Genomic DNA, 15,424 nt, shown 5'->3' with positions numbered 1-15,424 from the left:
CTATTTTTCATCTACTGACGCACACTGACCCTTTGGATCAGGCTATTAATAACCTGATTTACGACATCTTCCATGTTTAGACAGATAAGCAGGAAATCAGCTTCAAGAACTTGCATGTCTCTCTAAAAATATTTTAATAGTTCTAACAAAAAGCTTGGATGTCTCAGATGAAAAGCTACCACTCCAATCATTTCAAATATTTTTCCATATAATAATTTTGTTGCTTTTTCATAGACTAGAAAAACACTGCCTGAAATCTCTTTCAGAAATTGCATCGAATTTAAGGCTAATATATACCAAATCTCCACTGCCTTTTGCAAGAGCAGAGGTAAGGAAGCAGAAAAACTGTTTATTCTGTGAGCAAATGTTATCAAATGAAACGTGGTTAAACTAAAACATCTGTCTAATTAAACCTCAAATTCCCAAGTAACAATATATTTTGCTGCTTGTATTGATAAGCCACTGCCATTGGCATTGACATGCCAATGATTATCAGCTATACCCAAGAAAAGAAAAAAAAAAAACACATATTACTGTAATCACTTATAATCATCAAAGTCACCAGGTCTCTTAACTTATCCTCTTTCTATTCTACCTCTTTTTGTCATAGGCTAGAAGTATGTCAGAGAGAGAGGAGTTAAAAGGATTACCCATTAGTCACTACTGAGTCTCATATTTAATATTTATGCTAATTAGCTGTTCCCAAGCCAGTTTATCAGTTAATGCACTCAGACTGTCTGTCATCCTACAAGCAATAATACTCATCAAAGCAGATTTTAAAGCAAATGCTTTATGCTGAAATGAAACAAAACCACTACTAGCGCTGATAAATGCTGGTAAGCCCAGGACAGGATGCAAAGACTTCAGAGGTCAGCAATTCCTCCGCTGCCACCACCCTGTCACAGCTCAGACTGACTGCTACAGAACAATCAGTCAGTTTAGTGTATGGCTGCAACCAACAGCTTTTTGCATGTCCCATCTAACTCTGACCTCCAGGAGAGCTCAGCTGTGGCTCTCCACACAGTATTTGGAGGGCAAAAGTTAATTGAAACCAATTAGACTGCAACTGTGTTGTCTAATGAACTCAGACCAGTGATGTACAAAGACTACCAGGCTTTTTGTTACCATAAACATCCTTGGTGTTCAAAAGGATGTAAAATACAGGTATTTTCCAATCTCTGTTTACTCTGCAACTTGGTTTGACCATTTTTAGGAACATCTGAGAAGCTCACAAGTATGAGAGTTAATTAATGAAAAAGTGTGCCTGATCTAAGTAGCTGACTCTTGTCATAAAGCTTCTTATTCTCCTACTATTATCTACACAGCTGAAAGGACCCTGCAAAGAATGGCAGTTACTGGACAAAAAGAGAGGTTCACTGACATCAGTAAAGCAATTCATCTTCAGTAATCCCATGAAAATCTTTTGCATACAAATAGGAGCTCACAGAAGGAGGCATGTGCTTCCCCTGCACAGTTCTTCCACACTGTAAATACTCTTTGGAAAGCTTACAACGGACAGACAGCTACAGTAGGGAGATATTGACATTTGTTTTGGGGCTGGGAGTGGACTGGTTGAGAGATTTCTTCTTGGACTGTGATGCATAGAAATGGAATTATGAGCTAAGTGTTCACACGCATTCACGTCAAGTAAAAATGAGGCAATTCAATTTGAAATTGGGACCAGATGCGCTTCCAAGATCCAGGCAAGTTTCTGGGGCTACAGATGGATGGAAATAATTTGCTGACCAGATAAAAGAAATCTATGATTTTGTCAAAACCAACAGTCACAAAATAACAAAGTAAAAGACAATAGTCTTTTAACAGTTGGTTGTTTTTGTTTTTGTTTTTGTTTTTGTTTTTTTAATGCTGAATAGAGTCCTTCTATCCCATACTGTCTCAGGAGGAAAAAAAATAAAAAATAAGGGGTGGGGTGGGGGGTAGAAGGGGTTCAAGAAAATTTTCAGTACAAGAGAGACATATAGATATATACTATATAGACATAGTGGATCTGTCTTCCAGAAAAAATGAAGGTAAGCCATCACTCACCTCTCCTGAAAAAGCCAGAGTGCCCTGTGGACTAACTTTAATATAATTGTCTGTGTAGAAAAGATGCAGGAACATAACCTTGAACATGGGACGTATCCAAAAACAGGTTTACAAACATCTCCCATCCATGAGGACCAGAAACAGAAGAACTGGAGGGGCCTGTGGTACAGGGATTACTAAACCTCACTGAGCATAGCTGTGACTACACTCCATATTTTCCTTTGATGGCCCTTGCTTTCTTCTGTAAAGCTCTGATGATCTTTGGGAAAAGAAAAGACAATAGGAAAAAAAAAAAAAAACCTGTTCTACTGTAGATAGCAATAAGCAAGTGGAATTCCAGAAAGGCTGTAGGTCATAAATTTTTTACAAACTAATATTCTGTTCTATGGAGAAAATTAATTCAGGATGTCATCACTTGTTACACCTGTCATTCAAAATAGATAGTTCCCAGAGGAAGAAGTGCTTGAACAGCTCCTTCCACTTCCTTGCCCATGCACCTCACCCTCCTCACAGTCTGGGTTTAGCAGAGGCTTTCTTCTGGGCTTCCCAAAGTCATGTTGCAGCTTCCTAGCAAGACTCCCTCTGACCAGGAGCCACAAAAATGCTTGTGTTTGCTGGTAGCCTCCAAGGAACAAAGAGCTTTCCCCAGGCTCAGAGAAGAGCCTCTCACCTCTCTCCTATGCACATGCTCTTGCAGATGACTCAGACTGGGTCATGGATTTTGACTTTCTTCCAGCCCAAATCCATCTGAAGTCCATAGACATGTTGCAGACAGAAGCACATCTTTCTGTCCTCTGCAGCAGTCATAACTGCAGATTTCTAGCATGCTCATAGTAATAATTTTATGGAAGGGTTCAGAAGAAATAAAGATGATTTGATACAAGTTATTCTCAGTTATTCTAAAGCCCACAGTATTTTTTAAGGATGCATATTCAGTTTAGGACACAATAGAAACTCTAGCTTTTAAGAATTATTTGAACACCCTCTATTTCAATATGTCATGACATGAAAATGAAGCATTACAAATCATTGAGTATATCAGCAATGATAATTAAATATGTCAGCAAAAATATATTGCTGGCATTTGATTTTATATCGAAAGTATCCTTGAATGAATATTAGAGAGACAGGTCTTTTAGCTGAGTTGGGGAAAGTGCTGGAAATAAATGTTTCTCTATGCCCTCAGAATTCAGAAATGTTATTTCAAATGTTTACAAAGTCATATGTGTTAAAATACAGTTTCTAGTGAGCTAATCTATGAATCTCAAAATGAACAAAAATGATTGCTCACTTTCCCACAGGAAGAAATCATCAAGTTTCACTTGTGCTCCTTTTCCTGTATGATTAACTAATACTTCTGAAACAACAGATGACCTGCAGTAACCATTCACAAGGGGATAAAGTCATAAATAGATACAGTCTCAAAATATATTTATTTAAAATGTAAACAACTCTCAGATCAGCAGAGCAACATGATAGGTTTGCTCAGCACTTATAAAGATATAAGTATCAAATCAAATATTAATATCTATGCTAACAGTGAATACAGGCTGTCTATGTTGCACTGACTGGAAAAAAAAAAAAAAAGTGTATCAGTTTTATTACGACTTGCAAACGAGCATTCAGAGACATAATTAAGCTCAGATCTCAACATCAATGGAAAACTCAATTGTATCAGCATCAACAAAGCCTTTCTGATATAAATATCTATAAATAATGAGAAGCAGCTACACCAAAGACATGGATAAATATAGAAAAAAAAAATCTATCAATAAAAAAGACTGCACTGCCGAAACAGAATCAAATAAAATGTTGTGGAAGATAATCTTATTAATGCTTTAATGATATTAAAGTTATCTTCTATCAGCAGACCATTTTCTAAAAGGTTAGGAGGCAGCTGGAAACACCTAGGGTACCAGCCATCCTCTGAAGATGCTATCTTCAGAAGCTATGCTCCACAGAACATCATCTCTTTCGATTCCTTTGTAGAGTTCTCCAACTGTTATGGTAAAGCAGAGTTCAAAGGTTTGAACTGCCCCATTAATTCATCCAGGGCTTTATCATGCCACCATTTTCTCACATGTCAGGGATGCCATTACTTTTCTCTTTTAATCAAAGAGAGGAAGGACTGAAGATCTGCACAGACAGTTGCTGTGAATGCTGCCTTATTTAGATTTGTGTCAAAGGGTCAAAGAGCAGGGGAAGCTGTGGGGACTAACAAGAAATGCATGTATATTCCCTCCAGTTAAGGAGTCATGTGCATAGCCAAGCTCAGCTGAAGGCAAGGATGAGAGAGAGAGAACTAGGCTGGGCTCAGAGAGTGGCTCAACAATATTTTTACTCTGATTGACAGGTGAAACACTTGCTATTGGGACACAGAGATGCCATTTTTCAACAATACTGATAGAAGCTAAAAAGGTAGGCAAGGAATAAGGCTGACTTTCTTTCATTTATTCTTTCACAACCAAATTTATGAGGCTGCTTGAATTTGAACTATGTATCTTGAAACTTTAGAGCATTTATAATAAATGATTTTGTGGCACATGTGAGGCCAGTGTTAAATACCATGAGATTTCATTGCTCATTCCACGAATGATCACAGAATCACAGAATTTCTAGGTTGGAAGAGACCTCAAGATCATTGAGTCCAACCTCTGACCTAGAAGTCTGACATCTATTCAGAAGTTGATTGAAATATTTTGTTCAAAATTACAGGAGACTTGGTACAAAGTTTAAATATTGTGTAGCCATTATATTATTCATAAGGCACTCTTTAAGCATACATGGACTGGCTGATCAGCATGTCAAACACAGGATATTAATGGAGACAAAACATAACAAAGAAAGGTAGATCCTGACTTTAAAATGATACAGTGAGGAGATTATATTCCACCACCTTGAAATGAAATCATATTTGAAAAATTAAGAAAATAAGGAAAATCTGTTTTGTCAAAGGAGAAACAGATAGGGTTTCAATTAACTAAACGGAGTTAAAGGGTTAAGGAAAGAGGTTCAATATACTAACAGGCGTAAAAATGTATGCTGATTTATTCAAAAGAGGCCAGGGAAATCAGGTTTTTTGTATGCAAAGCCTGTCAGAAAACAAAATTTCCTGTTGCTATGGAAATTGAAATGAAACCAAAAACTGTTCCCAATCACAATGGAAGGGTGGGATTTTGAAATTTCCTTTGGAAGAAACTTTTTTTGGGAAAACAATTAATTTAGAGCTATAAAAATATGTAGCTTCTGACATGTGAAATGCTTTGTGTAGATAAGGACCTGGATTTCTTTTCTATAGTTCAGCTCACTTCTGTTTACATAGTGAAAATGTTAATAGCTATATAATAACATATACACAAGATACAAGAAAAACTTTCTCACTACTACATGCAAATGTGTACATAACAAATCAAGCTGATCACAGAGCAGATGATTAAACATTTCTGCTTTACACTTTGACTTTTAAAATCAGAAATGAAATAGAATTATTAGCACTTCCTTACAAGGGAAGCTAGGAAGATAAATCAAATCTGTACAACACTCACATACATACTAAAATGAGCTCTATCAAAGAAAAGGAAGGCAAATGTGACAGAAACTGAGAGTAGCCCTAGAATTTTGCTTATGACAGACTGGCAATGTCTCCCCATCCTGTTCCCAAGGATCCGTTTACTGCATAAGAAAATATTTCAGTCTCTATTGAAACATATTCCTGGTCTCATCCCTGAAGACCCTTCCTATACTTCTGCCAGAGAGCATGGGAAATATTAGTTGACACCACAGAAGATATCAGCTTCTCCCCTTAAGCTCAAGACAGTGTCACAACAGCAATTCAAATGTGTGAGGCTAGGTCCCATACTTTGTTTTCTCCTCTTCATATTCCAATACTCGAGCCAGAGAAACTTTTGTTACACAGGTATCCAGCCCAATAGATTCCTTATTGAAACCACTGAACTGGGCCCTCACTGGAATGAATTCTCCCATCCCCGGCAAACTCACAAAAGTGTTGGGTTGTTACCACAACTATGGAGTCATGGAAAAAAAAGGGCTGGGTCTCTGTCAAGAAGACAATAATCCAGGGGGGTTTCAAATTGGCTCACAGCTCCCTTCCACCCACTCAGATTTTGGTGATTCAGGAGATAATTGCTTTATTTTTTAAAACCCAGCTGATTTGAAAAATATGTTTTATCTTTACAAAGATTTGTATCAGTGTCACTGAGATAATGACCAGCTGGAGCAGGGCCTGAGTAAGGGGCCACAAAGTAGCAGGAAGAATCCTCAAACCACTTCTAACATCAAACCTTCACTCTCCCCAGCTTGAACTCAGCACCCTTACTGCCTAAAGAAGAAAAAAATAATAAATAAATAAATAAATAAATAAATAAATAAATAATAATAATAATAATAATAATAATAATAATAAAGCTTTTCCTTCTTGCAAGCCTTTCACATATATTAAGAATTATATATCTGTCCAAGTATTGTCTCCTGTAGACTAAAAAGCATAAATATTAAACAATAATATTAGAACAATTTCTCTCTTGAGCCCTTCTGTCTACTTTAGTACTCTACTTCTGCTTACCAGCCACTAAGCAGTTACTGGTTGATGCTAGTTTGTTTACTGGAAAGAGCTCTTTTTGAAACACATCCACCAATTATTCCAGAAGAACATAAATATCCATTTGTAAATACTATTTAAAACAAATAATTTTCTCTGTGATCAGATTTCAGGGCTAGATTCCCATCAAAGGAATCACATAAATTGATGGGGTCCACTAGGCTTTTCATGTGCTGGTTTGTTTGCTTTAAGTATACTTTAATAATGAAGCTCTCACTTGTAAATTTGTTAAAAAGGGCTCATTTCCTTTCTCAAGATATGATTTTCTTGCAACTACATTTTATTTTTCAACTCAAGCAAACTAGACCATTCGTTTTTCTTTACCAATCACAAGCTGAGTGCCACACACAACAGAAGGCAACAGATTGGCTATAGCAACGATGGAAATGACATGGACTTTTGCTCTGAATTCTCCAGGGAACATAAGCATTTTCCAAAGAATACAGCTAAAATTGGATGAAAACATTTTTTTTTTTTTTTTTTTTTTTTTTTTTTGTGAATAGAGAATTCATTGAAAAGGGCTGTGACAGGGAGACCAACTTTATTTCTGAACCCAGCCCACAGTTGGTGGGAATTTTCCACAAAACAAACAAACCAAACAAAAACAAAACAAAAAAGGCAGGAGGGATTTTGGAACAGTGTACATTTCATTGTGAAATTTTCTAAGAGCATCTTGTTTCTGAGGATGCTGAAATATTGCATTTCGACATATTCTAAAAAAAAAAAAAAAAAAAAAAACTTTTTTCATTGTGAAACATTTTATTTTTCTTATTTCAAACCAGCCTAAATTTAATTAGATGCAAAAAGGATTAACCCCTCAAAATCAAATGAAAAATTGAGCCACATAAAAAAAGTTCAAGGGGTCTTAAATTATGGACATTTTAGACAACTTGGTTCAGCAACCAAACAGAAAAATCTATTGTTAACTCTAATAAAATATAAAAATTTTACATAACTATGGCAGGACAGAACAGAGGATGATTCTTTTTTTTTTTTTTTTTTCTTTGACATTTCATTAAAGACAGATCATTTTAAAGAGCTTGGCCAAAACTAAAATCAGTTTTTCCAGCAAGACCTCAACTTTTTCTACTTCCCCACAGCTGAAGTCACCATTTTCATGCTAACATGAGGTCTTCTGCAAGACCACCGCATTTTTGACCATCATGCTCGCCCTAGGGAAGGATTGTACAGATTGAGACAACTGTCGTCCTACACAATTTAAATGTTTGAAAAGAGAGGCAAAAGACGTGATGGAAACCAGAAGTGTTGGATGACAAAATGGCTGGCACGGGATCACATGAAACATTGATGAGAGCTGCAAGGGAAGATCCCAATCCTCTGTCACCCAAAGCTACAGCTCTCCACCATGACAGTGACACGCCTGAGCAAGCCCCAGTCTGTCCCTCCCAATCTGTGCCCACTCATATTGATATACCTGCAATTCAGGCTTCCCAATGGAAGCAGGATTGGCTTCCAGTATTGAAGCAATGACAGTAACAAAAAGCTTTGCTGTACATTCTCCCAGCACTTGAGTTTCCATCACCCTGCCAAAGATATCTCTTAATTAATGTGTCAGAACCAGAAAGGATTGATCACAGTGATGGCTTCCTCCATTCTGAGCTTTATCAGGTCCCAAATTCCTTTTTCAGCTACTTTTTGACCACTTAATTAACAAGTGATTCATAATCTGACTAGCCAAGAGAAAGAGGTATCTCAATCTTCATGAAAGGAATCAGAGATAGGAAAAAGTCAGCAATTTTTTTTTTTTTTTAATGCTCATGTATAGTTTCTTGTTGATGATTAAATCCAACAAAGATCATGCTCTGATAACTGTGGAAATATCTGTCCATGAAAGTTATTCTTCAGATACCTTTTTCTGCTTTTTTTTCACTACATGAACAGCCGTACATTTTTATTCTTTTTTTCTCCTCTGTCCAATAAAAAAGAATCAGCCCTTGTAAGGTTTATTGAAAATAATTTGTGTGCTGAACTGCATTTGTGATGATGAAGTCAGTGGCATTTCAAAGGAAGTGGATACTGGAATTATATGTACAGGGAGAACAGGATCTTGGCAATCCAAAAATTACATTCACCCTTTTTTTAAGCTTGCTGAATAGCTGGGGACATTGCATGGGCTATATATCCTAACACATGCCATATACCTAAAAGGGGAGTATGTGTTACCAAAGCCCTCCTAGGCCATAAAGTACAGAGTCAAAAGGGAAAGAGACACCATACAGTGAGCTAGGCTGTTGTATTCCCACTACAGACTTATATTCCAGGTTACTTTTGCTGTGCTTTATCCAGTTTTAAATGACCACAAGAAGGGAAACTGCACTTAGTAAAAGTCATGATATAGCACAGTCCTTTTCCATTGAATATTTTTATTTTTTTTTCTGTAAGAGTGGAGGAGAAGAAAAGCTTCAAGACATGGGGGCAACATTTTCCAACAAAGCATCATTGCAGTATGTCCTCTCTATAGACACAACTCTTTCCATCACCCCCTTTCTCCTGCTCCATTACACTCCTCCAGCTGCTCTCATTGCCTCTGCCCTGATTTCAAGACTGCAGAAGCATTAAAACTTTGGAAAATATTCTATCAGATTGAGAAAAACATTGTGGATAGGGCACAGAAGGCTGCAGTCAATGTGGTGCAGCTATGCAACAGAAAACTGCTGGTGCAGAGACATAATCTTCTTTCCACCCAGCACCCCAAGCACAGTGTACAGAAAAGCTGCATGGCGTATCCCTGCTGTGTGCATATTCCCTACCCCAGTCCACAGATTCCTCCAACACTTATTTTCATATGGACTCACAGTGGCCCTAAACTGACTCTCCTAACGCTGAATTTTCACCAACATTTTTTTATCCTATTCCCATTGCTGTTCTGACATTACTCCTACACTAGGGCAGAAAATCCAGGGGAAAATAAAATAAAATAAAATAAAATAAAATAAAATAAAATAAAATAAAATAAAATAAAATAAAATAAATAAGTATTTGAGCCACCTTTTCTCCCTCATTTCACTGTTAGCTTTCAAAGAAACTGGATTTTCAAAGCCCTTTCTGGATACCCTAAATCATATTGGGATGATTTTAAACATTAAGTGGTGCACATACAGATTTTCAGCTGGTGATAATACAGTGAAAGGAAGCCAACAAAAATTGACGTTCCAGCTCAAAGCACCCTTGGCAAGGACCCACATTGCACCTTGCGTGCTCTCACTGCATTGCCTAACGAGATCACTCTGCATGCACCGCACTCCCCTGTAACGCAGCAACTCTTCAGCAAGTGCCAGCACAGTAGATGAAGAGATGTTACCTTTGGTGCCAGACTTCTAAAAGCCCACACAATAATGCTTTGACAGCTGTCCGATCAGTATGTATATGTCTAGATATATAAAATACTCAAAGAACTAGTCTCCCATTTGCAGAGGCAGTCTAAAAGCCAAAAGCACATTATAGTACCAAAAGCTGTAACTAGACAGAACTAGTTTCATCCTTTCTCTTAACCTTTCATTCACTGAACGTACATTTTGTGACTTAAGATGCATTAAATATACCATACCTCTGTGTGAATCCATATGTTGGTTAGGAATGCTTCGGATGAGATTACAATTCATCCTCAAAACTTGTAACAATATAGATGATGTACCATATTTTCTCCTCCAGGTTCAATTGTGTAAACAAACAAACAAACAAACAAACAAACAAAACCTCCAGAAAATAATATATTAATTTTATATTTATATATATTTATAAATAAAATTTATAAATATTTATTAAAAAAATATATTTATTTTAATTTTTCAGTTACTACCAAAATAAAAAATAAATAAAAAATAAATAAAATTGTGTGGTGCCAAAGGCAAAAGAACAGAATTGCAAAATAAATTCTAATAAATTCCATGCACCCCAACATCCTGCCCACCAGCCATTTCTCTTTCCACACCTATAACTACAGCTAATTTAGTCTTTAAAAAAAAAACCTGCAAGGAAAAATATTGCTGTGCTTTTTTTATGTTATGCTTTTGTGTTCAAAAAAAAAGTTGGAACAACATAAAAAGTGATTGACCCAGGGGAGGGGGGTGTTTACAAAAAAGTCATGTTGGTTTTTAACAGCCTTAACTTCAATGTACCCATCATTTCATTCAACACTCTCAGTCACCACAGCACAGCAAGATTGTTACTCCATATCCTCCTGAACTATTCAGAGAAAAAGAATGAAAAATAATAAATAAATAAAATCTGTTTTTCCTTCCACCCAGGAGGCTTGTGAAGCTATGCTGTCAGACACCAACGTCCTCCTGCTTCATACAAAATCTCTGTGAACTTCTGAGCATTACGCTGGCTCTTTTTACAGTTATTCACCACACTTTTTTCCAGATACACAGTCCAAACACAGAATATTGAAACCTCATTAAAAAAAAAAAAAAAAAAAAAAAAAAAAAAAAAAAGAGAGAGAGAGGAAGGAAGAGAGGGAGGGAGGGAGAGGGAGAGGAGAGAAGAAGAGAGGAAGAAATGGATATTTGTGTACTTGGGGTTACATCTCCTGGAATTAAATGCCAGAATTATCTATCTCCATGCTGTAGGGCCTAAGCTGATCTTCAAATAATTGATAAAAAAAATATCCCAAAGTCCTAAATTTCACTAAAATCTAATGTTCAGGAGCAGAGAAGATTGCTTTCTCTGAAATGCATGACATTTGACTCTGTCAAAAAGTAATTCTGGACAGACAAACTTATTGAACTCTTTAATGCTTGCAGTTTTGAGGTTTCTGGGAAATGCTGTAGAAGCTGCAAGGATAATTTATAGCATGTGTAACACTTCAGAAGCATCCAACCTCCAGTCAGCGTGAAAGGCAGATACAGCGTCATGGCTAGAAACTGGCCTAGAGAAAAGGACACATTGTACCCTGCAACAAAAAGCCTATGGGAAGAAAATACATTATTGCATCTAATGGAACAGGTTCAAGGTTATATATAAATCTCTACCTGTGATTCCATAAAAGCACATGGATCAACACAACACAGAGTAGCCCCCAAATGGCTGTAGCTAAATATCTGGACCTTGAACTTCTCCCTTGCATCTGCTTTCTCTCCCAGGTAGCTTCCTAGGGGTGTAGGAGTGTGGTGACATCAAATTCAAAGATATTATTCCACCTCCTGAAAGTCTGTTTATTCCACACAGACCTCATTATACTCTCACCCATACCCATTCCTTCCTAGGACCACAAGCATAGTAGCCCCATGAAGGGACTTTGGAGTGGTTCCCAGGGCCATACAGGTCCCTCAGCCTCTATGCACTACCAAGAAGAGCTCAGTACTAACTGTGCAAAGGGAGAAATGGAAACCCAAGTACCAGCACCTGTGTTTGGTCCCTTGACCTCCCCACAACTAAGGCAGGTACAACCTTAATATTGCAGTTGTAGCCAATGTTTTTGCGGTTTCTCCAAGCTTGGATATTTTTTCTGGCTTCACAGCTGTAATACCAGGAGTTGGCTCCATTATAATATTTATATTAATGTACAGAGACAGACTTTAAAACACATGGCACAGTCAGAATATTTCATATAGCTTACAGGAAGCCAAGAAATAATGCAAATTTGGGTCACAAAAGTACTGTCAGCATACTGTGCCTGCCTCTGCCAGCACTGTTTTGCTCCCTCTGGTACTTTATTATGTGTATTTTTTAATTACTAGAGGAAACTGAAGTTCAACTTGCAGGTTATTCCAGACTTTAACAGACAGCTAGCAAGGCTTTTTGGGAAAGTCCAGATTTTCTTGTACAGGAAGCTGTTTTTAGCAATATTATGCCAAATTAATTCCTACCCAGCAGCCATCACTGAGCAACATTAAGGTAACAGAATAAATTCCTGTGTCTGTCTTCATGTCACTCATGTCCAAAGACCTACATCAGAAACATGACCCTTCCTACATATACGTTGTTCAGGGGATGGCACCACCGTAGTCAAGTGCCTACACCTTGTGTTGTCACACCCATCACATCTAACTTTATCTACCTAAAGGCCAGGCATCTAACCGAACTAAACCATACCGGCTTGCTACATAGCCAATGGACGTGTGTCCCATCTTCTGACAGGACCTTTGTATACATAGGATGTGCTGTTTCCTGAAGAGGTCTGTTTTTTCTCAGTTGACAGAGATAGTCCAGACAATCAGCCACACAATAGCTGAAGTTAGGGGACACAAATAATGCCCAGGATGCCCTTCTCTCTGTGTTGATTCATAAAAAATCCTAAGACAATAAGAGCGAATTATACCATAACAATGTCCAGAATACTTGTGTGTGGGTTATAATAGGATTTGAGTGGAAATACTGTTGAATATCATAATGAAATAGGAAAATTAGACAGTATATATGTCATTAAATAGTAGAGACTAACTAAAGATTAAACCATTGTAATGCCTTCTTGAGCTCTGACTTGAAAGTCTTGAAGAAACAGTGAAAGATTATCTTAACAAATCACTGCTGGAAACCATATAATATTGCTTTTAATCAACAAAATACTGAAATAGTTGAGTTCCTCATTCATGGCACCACATTGTCATGGCTGAAACAAGAAAGGCTCTTTCCAGCCAGATGCCAGAAATGGGTTTTCCTCCTCAACCAGCCCTCAATTTGGAAACTCTTTGGCCAGGAGGTTCATGGTCACGTTAGGGGTGGTACAAAGTCTTTCCTTCCCACTGATATGAGATCTGCGGGAATCAGACGTGGGTTTGGGTGAGAGAGCCATTGACTTGCTTTTCTTCCTATATCCCAAGCAAAGACTACCCCCTTCAATATATTCATTAAAAATAAATGAGATGTAGATCATTTCCCAATGAAGCAGTCACATTTTTATTTAATCTAATTATTACACCTAAAGGAACTCTGCCTTTTGCTTCTTAACTATGAATTACTGCTGTTTGTCCTTCCTTAGCTGTGCCAGTGGAAGAGCAACTTCCAGAGTGGAAATAAATGCCAACATTTTGTAACCTGTCTATAGGCACACAATGGCTCTTCCTTCTGCTAGATCATGTTTGGACCATAGGCCCATCATGAAAAATTAACTCCAACCACAGAAGAAATTACAAGAAAAAAAAAAGTCTCAGTGAGTTGTGACATTTTGCTGTGCTTAGAAGAGATGTTGCAATTATGGTGCAGCAGAAAGTGCTGAGATTGTTTATTGGCATCTGCTCTTGCCTCTTGATTGACAGAGCATAAACATCTCAGAAATATAAGCAGCAGCACTGCAGCTATAGAGCACCAGACAATAATATTTACTGACTGCAACTGAGCTACTGCTATTAGACACAAATTGCACATCTAGCACAGGGTTATTTTGATTTTGTTTCAGAAATGTTCTTTTTTGGATGAAGAGGTATTAGCAGCTTCACAAATACTGTCAGCTAATCAAAAAATATCAGAGAAGCTCTCCATAGCTTAGCGGCTTTCTGTCACTTGTTCAACTTGTTAGGGATATGTGGAAATGAATAAATGCATTAATACACAGCATCCCAGCCTGGGTGAGACTGTATGCTGCATTTACCAGTCAAAGCTGCCTGACACTTTCAGCATTCCCTGACAGCAACCTGTTTGCATGGAAACCAGACCAGGCTCTGCTTTTAAATGGTAATATTTCGCATTACAGTGCCTGACACTAGTTTCTACCTACCCGATAAGTTATATTTTGTTTCCTTGCCTAACACAGATGTGCTATCACTTATTTAGCTTATGTTTATGCTTTGCCACTGATTTGCAACACATACTGACTTTTCCTACACAAAAAAGCACAGCCCATAAGAGTGTCCATATGCATAACAAGACTATTCACTAATTTCACCCCAGCTAAGCTCTGTCTGTTGCCAGCCAGGCAAATGAAAGATGCCCTTCTGGACTCAGAAAGACCTCCCTCTTGTTCCTCTACATTTGCCTTTTAAAGTCTCCTGACACACACCAAAAGGCAACAGTGACAGAGCCTGCTCCCGGCAGGGCATAAACTGGGACAAGCTGGGCGATACCCCATCCTACATCACACTGGGGGAGAACTCTGCTAGCACAACTGCTACTGTGGAAATACTGAATATCAAAAGGGAAGTGCTTGCCATCAAGACAAAGAAACTAATAATGTGCCAGAAAACTGTTTTGTATAAAGACAAGCAAATTGCTCCCATACAAAATGGGATGCATATCCGAACATAACCTCTTCTGTGTTTTGGTATCTGAAACAGAGCAGATGAGTGAAGAGAATTTAGGCAGCATTTTAAAAGAGAAAAGCATGTGGTACAGGAATAAAATAGCAATAAAGACAATCTGCCTTCCATTGATACTGTGTTGATGTTATATAACTCTAGACCAGGAAAGAAGACGAAATAAATAAGAAACAAATCTCCTCTTACACTCACTTCTTAACAGTAAATTCTACTAAAACTACCACTAGCAGAAAGAGTATGCAGTATTTCTGTATTTACTCTCATCTGCTATTTGCTGGCACTCAAGTCTTGTGTCACTTTTCCGTACTGCTGCATGTTACAGGATCGAAGTTCTGCTTTGAGGGCAGAACTTTTGGCATGAAACAGGGCTCACATCCTGCTCCATGTCATGTCAAATTGAGGAGCTGGATTTATTCCAGCAAAGGAAACAGATAACAACAAAGCCATTTTTTTTTAATTTTTTTTTTTAAAGGTGCAACTGATATGAACAGAGCTCTGGTCTCATCCCAGAATAACACATTGCATAACACATGGATATGTACTC

Source organism: Aythya marila (genome assembly GCF_965140915.1).
Source record: "Aythya marila genome assembly, chromosome: 3".
Lineage (NCBI taxonomy): Eukaryota > Metazoa > Chordata > Aves > Anseriformes > Anatidae > Aythya > Aythya marila.
Note: the sequence above shows the minus strand (reverse complement) of the source record.